This window comes from Triticum dicoccoides, chromosome 4B (assembly GCF_002162155.2).
Source record: "Triticum dicoccoides isolate Atlit2015 ecotype Zavitan chromosome 4B, WEW_v2.0, whole genome shotgun sequence".
In the NCBI taxonomy this organism is placed as follows: Eukaryota; Viridiplantae; Streptophyta; class Magnoliopsida; order Poales; family Poaceae; genus Triticum; species Triticum dicoccoides.
This window is the reverse complement of record NC_041387.1, coordinates 328,078,233-328,084,702: the sequence shown is the minus strand read 5'-3', so window position 1 is coordinate 328,084,702 and position 6,470 is coordinate 328,078,233.

The following is a 6,470-nucleotide window of genomic DNA, read 5'->3' as shown; positions in this document are numbered from 1 at the left end:
CTGTGCTCCGCCGCGGCCTCCGCGCCTCACCTCCCGCCGGCCCCAGTCGAAGCGCCGCAACCCCGCGCCTCGCCTCAGCTCCCCACCGAACTCGCCGCCCCGCCGCTTGCTCGCCGTCCTCTGGCGTCGCTGCCCCTTGCCAGATCTCCGCCGCCCCACTGCTCCAACCGCGCCGCCGCGCCCGGATCCGCCGGATCCCGGCCGGAGGAACTCGCCGGTCGGCCAGATCCGCCCGCCCGAGCTCCCTCGACCCCGCCGGCGTCCTCCCTGACCACGCCGACCGCCATCTCCCTCCTCTCCGGCCACATCTCCGGCGAACTCCGGCCCTGCTTCAATTTCCGTGCGAACCCGAGGTTGACCCCGAAAATCCACTAAGTCCCGAATATTTTTGCATAATCATGCCATGTTATTCGCATCACATCTCCTCATCCGTAGCTCCGTTTCGTGCGTGTAATATGCCAAATTGTTCGTCTCAACGAGTACATCATTTTATTCCATTGCATCATGTTCATTTGAGTTCATCTTAATTCCTGAATCATTGTTGCAAGAGTGCTTTATGATGTTGTGTGCTGTGTGTTAACAGAACTTGCTCATTTGTCATTTTTGCCATGTTTGATGTGTGCATCCTATGAGGTTGATGTCGACATGTGTTTTGATCTATGTCATGTCTTCTTTACAGAGGTGCTTACCATGTATTTCTGTGATCAATGTGGTGACTAGCACAAGCATGTAAACTAGGCTTCGTGATGTTGCTGATTTTAGTCCCTGTTCTGCTGTTATTTTGATGCCATGTAAACATGTTGCTACAGAGAGATCCATGCTTATTTTGAGATACTTCAGTAAGGATGTTTTGAACATATGGTTCTCCGCTATCCACTCAGTCCCCTTTTTGCAATCATGGAGTAGTCTAGAATGTCATTTTCGTGCCCTACTTTTGCTTCAAAATGTTTCCTGGCAGATTGTTTACATGTTATTCAATTTTGCCAAGGTTGTTGTAGTTGATCCTTGCATGCTATGAATTTGTTCTTGCCCTGGTTTGTTTCATAAACATGTCTTCTTGATGATGCTATGGTTATCTTGTCATGCAATGTCTTGTGGTGAGTGAATCGAGCTTGTTAAGTAGGGTACTTGCTGTTACTGTTTTGCTAGGCTGAATCTGTTATTTCGTGATTCTATGTAAACCTGCTGCTACAAGTCATTCTATACATAATCTGGAGATGTTCACTAAATATGTTTTGTTCTACATGTCATGCTTTATCCATTCCTGCCCCTGGTTGCCGTTATAGCTTGCTGTAGCTTGTTCATATCTTGCTCCAAAGTTGCTTAATAATGTTGCTATCTGCCTATTAACATTAAGTTCAGTTGTTATCATGATTGTTGTTAGTGATACATGCACCCTATGAACTTTCTCTTGCCATGCTTAGCTTCATAAACATGCCTTCTTACTGTTGGTTGCCTTTCCATGTCATGTTTTGCTCTGTAGTGAGTTGCACAAACTCATCTACATGCCTTCGTATCGTTGTTCCTGCCATGTTTGAATCTGTAATATAACTTGCTATGTTTACGTGGGTGCCATCATATTTTCTGATCCTTTTTGGCTCATGGTCAGTAAGAGACTTTTGATCTATGCATTTAGTAGATTCATGCCGTTCCTTTGTTTGCCATGATATGTTCCTGTAACATGTTGGTTGATAGCTCTAAACATTGCAACCTGATGTTAATTTCTGCAAAGTCTGAAACTGATATTATTTGCAATCATGCCATGTGTGCTTGAGCATGTTCTTGTGATTTCAGGAGATAGCTCAGTGTTCATGTTTTGTAATGCTTTACCTGTACATCATGCCCATGCCTTTTGTTTTCTTGTTGAGGTCCTGTAGCATGTTGTTTTGGTGCTTGCAATATGCCTAGTTGCTGTTTTGGACATAACTTGTATAGAGTGTGTGTGTTGAACCGTTGCTCCGTTTTGAGTGTGCTCTATATGAAACTTGCTTGATTTTGCATGTAGTTTCATATTATCATGTTGCATTCATGTTTTGAGGTGTTTTCTTGATGTTTGTATGCATTTTGCATCAATGCCATGTTTAACTTGTTCTGCTCATATCTTCTAGGCCGTAGCTCCGAACTAAATGAACTTTATATGTAACTTGACTAGAATCTCGTGTAGATCATCTTTGTGCATTTTAACTTGCTGTTTAACAACTTGAACATAATGTTTATTCAGATCTGGACCAATTTTGAAATTTGCATATGAGGACTTACCAGAATTGTTATATGTTGTTTCCGGCCTCATTTAAACTTGCCTTGATGTGTTGCTCTTGTTTGCATCATCTCTTGCCATGAGTAGCCTCATCTAGATTTGTCACGCATCATGCTTGTTGTGCATCATATCATGTTCATGTGTGGTGTGTTTACTATGTTGTGTGTTTCTTCTCGATAGTTCCTGTTTCGTTGCGATCGTGAGGATTCGTTCGTCTACGCTTGGTTTGTCTTCGTGGCTTCATCTTCTTCATGGACTCGTTCTTCTTCCTTGCAGGATTTCAGGCAAGATGACCGCTACCCTGGATCTCACTACTATCATTGCTATGTTAGTTGCTTCGTTCTATCGCTTTGCTGCGCTACCTATCACCTGTTTATCAAGCCTCCCATATTGCCATGAACCTCTAACCTTTGACACCTTCCTAGCAAACCGTTGCTTGGCTATGTTACCGCTTTGCTCATCCCTCTTATAGCGTTGCTAGTTGCAGGTGAAGTTGAAGATTGCTCCATGGTGAACAGGATTTTGGTTGGGATATCACAATATCTCTTATATTATTAATGCATCTATATACTTGGTAAAGGGTGGAAGACTCGGCCTTGTGCCTAGTGTTTTGTTCCACTCTTGCTGCCCTAGTTTCCGTCATACTGGTGTTATGTTCCCGGATTTTGCGTTCCTTACGCTGTTGGGTGATTTATGGGACCCCCTTGACAGTTCGCTTTGAATAAAACTCCTCCAGCAAGGCCCAACATTGGTTTTACCATTTGCCTCACCACCACCTACTTTTCCCTTGGGAGTCGCTCTCTCGAGGGTCATCTTTATTATAGCCCCCCCGGGGCAGTGCTTGTCTAAGTGTTGGTCCGAACTAGAGCCCTTTGCAGCGCCCCCTCAGGGAAACTTGAGGTCTGGTTTAAGTTGTACGGATTGCTCATCTGGTGTTACCCTGAGAACGAGATATGTGCAGCTCCTATCGGGATTGTCGGCGCATCGGGCGGTCTTGCTGGTCTTGTTTTACCATTGTCGAAATGTCTTGTAAACCGGGATTCCGAGGCTGATCGGGTCTTCCTGGGATAAGGTATATCCTTCGTTGATCGCGAGAGCTTATCATGGGCTAAGTAGGGACACCCCTGTAGGGTATAAACTTTCGAAAGCCATGCCTGCAGTTATAGGCAGATGGGAATTTGTTAATGTACGGTTGTAGATAACTTGACACCAGATACCAATTAAAACGCATCAACCGTGTGTGTAGCCGTGATGGTCTCTTTTCGGCGGAGTTCGGGAAGTGAACACGGTCTTTGGGTTATGTTTGACGTAAGTAGGAGTTCAGGATCACTTCTTGATCATTGCTAGCTTCACGACCGTTCCATTTGCTCTCTTCTCGCTCTTATTTGCGTATGTTAGCCACCATATATGCTTAGTCGCTGCTGCAACCTCACCACTTTACCCCTTCCTTTCCCATTAAGCTTTGCTAGTCTTGATACCCATGGTAATGGGATTGCTGAGTCCTCGTGGCTCACAGATTACTACAACAACAGTTGCAGGTATAGATTTTGCGATGATCATGATGCGAGAGCGATGCTTGCTTGTTTGGAGTTCTTCTTCTGCTTCCTCTTCGATCAGGGGATAGGTTCCAGGTCGGCAGCATGGGCTAGCAGGGTGGATGTCGTTTGAGTTTCTGTTTGTGTTTCATTCGTAGTCGGATGATGCTCTTATGTATTGTGATGATGTATTCGTGTGGCATTGTATGCCTTATGTATGTATCCCCATCTATTATGTAATGTTGATGTAATGATATCCACCTTGCAAAAGCGTTTCAATATGCGGGTCTATCCTTGGTGGGACCTTCGAGTTCCTTTTGGATAGGGTCGCATATTGGGCGTGACAAGTTGGTATCAGAGCCTCGACTGACCCTAGGAGCCCCCCTTGATTGATCGTTTAGTTTGGCCGTTGTCGAGTCTAGAAGAAAACTGTTTTCGGAGTCTAGTTATATCGGAGAGTAGGAATTATTTTTACTCCTCAGCCCCTTCGTCGCTCTGGTAAGGAATCTTGACGTAGGTGTTTTGAATTACTTCTCTTCCCCTTCAAATATTTCTTTAGGATCACGCAGTTGGTTTTCCGATCGTTGTTCCTCAGCTCTTTTCATCCGGTGCATTTCTCGTCAAGTTGACTCGAGCCTCTTCATCTTTGAGTTCAATCCTCAGTTGTTTTCTTTTCCCACCCGGCCTCCCTTTTCTTCTCGAAGCCGGAGTCCGTAATCGAGTATCCATCCTACTCGTGTGAAGTCTTTGCTTTCTTTCCTCAATGATTTCAACTGGTGTTGTCTCTTCAAGATATTCGTCAGTTCCCCCTTCCAAGTTGCCTTTGTTTTCCCGCCCTCCCACCCTCTTCTTCCTGGAGCCTCAGTCTCTTTCGAGCATCAATTTTCATTCGTGTGGAGCCTCTTCAGTCTTTCCTCAATTGTTTCAACCGGTGAATTCTCATCTCGGTGGACATTCTTCATCTCTTTCCTTATCCAGTGGACTCAATTCAAGTTTTTTCGGATTGATCACATTCTTTTCCTTGGATCAAGTGTTTCCCTTGCTCGTTTGCATCTCGCTAGTTTATCCTTCCGGAGTGTTCAAGACATCTCATGAGATTTGTCTGTGTTCTAATAAATTCGAGGTTATCACCTCATTCAAATATTTCAATTGTTCCGGTGCTTCATCTATCTCTTCAACAATCCTTGCCAACGGTGTTTTCTCTTCAGTGGGCCCTAACCCACAGGTCTTTTCCCAGGATCTTACCTGACTCTTCTAATTTTCCCCGGAGTTATTCTCAATTCTTTTCAAGTGTGACGTAAGAATGGATTCCATCAGTCACATGCCTTCCCAAGATCGATTTCAAATCATTTCATTGTTGGCTCAACCTCTTCGCTTATCATTTTCCCGGAGCATCTCAGCAATTTTGGTGGTGTTTCTCCTCGTCATTTGAAGACCGAAGAAGAGTTTTTCCTCTAAATCTTGTCCGTTCTCTCGTATATTCGTGATTCTAGCTTCATGTCAGCCTCTCGAATTATTCCAATCGTCAGATATTCTTTTCTTACCCATCCGGAGTATGTCAGAAGTTGTTTTCCCGTTTCTTTTCACCGGAGGCCATCATTCCAGAAGAATTCTTCGTCCTCATATTTCAGCTACCGTTATCCAATTATCCCGGTGCCCCGTTCAAGCGTTCTTTAGTCAGCTCATGATCTCTTTGTTCTTTTGCATCTAAATCCCCCTCAAGCATATTGGTTATTCTAATCCTTCCCGGTGTTTTTTCTCTGCCGTCAGTCATTTCCAAATTCTAATGGTGGTTCTTTCAGATCCTTTTTCCTTGATTATCATTTTAATTCATTCGTTCTTTTCAATCCTACCGGTGGTTCATGAAGACTTTCTCAAGTTTTGTGCTATACCCCCCCTCAATCCTTTTCAAGAAGAATAAGTAGTATGTGAAATCCATTGCTTGTCATCAATTTAATTTGATGAAGGATAAGCATACAATAAATCTTATTCTTATTCCATCCTAGTGAGTAATCCCTTTTTATTCGGAGTTTGTTCGTGATGAATAAATTCTAGTTCCAAGTGTTTTCATCTTTTCTTTTCCGGAGTTCAATTTCCTCAGCCATTTCGTCGGAACCTCCATCTAAATCATCGCAAGGCTCATCTTGTTCTTTCATCCTTCATTCTATCTCATCGTCCTTTTGTTACCAGAGTTCTTCATGGCGGCTCGTCATGATTCAATTCATTCCTCAAGTGTTCATCAAGATTCTTATCGAAGGAGTTCAAGTATCTTTCCTTCTTGCCTTTCGAAGTGCAATTAATTCTTCATTTTCTTTTTAATTGGAGTTTTGCATTTCTTCGTTCTTCTCAGTTATCCAATGATTTCTGTTTGTGGCCGGTTATCACCTCATGATCTTGAGATGTTACCTATAAGACCACAACAAGCTTATTCTTTCGTTGTTGATTTTCTCAACAACTCCATTCAATCATTCCTTCTAAGTTCTTTTCATTCAACTCTTTCAATCCTTCCGGAGGTTTTGTGTCATGTCTTCATCAAGTATCATTCCACCCCCTCAAGTTCGTGTTCTATTCCTCCATGTTTCAGCTGGAGTGATGCCTAAATTCTTTCAGTCTTATCCGTTTCTTATCTCGTTCTAACCGGAGTGGTTTCATAGTCTATCTGATTCCGTGAGATTTCG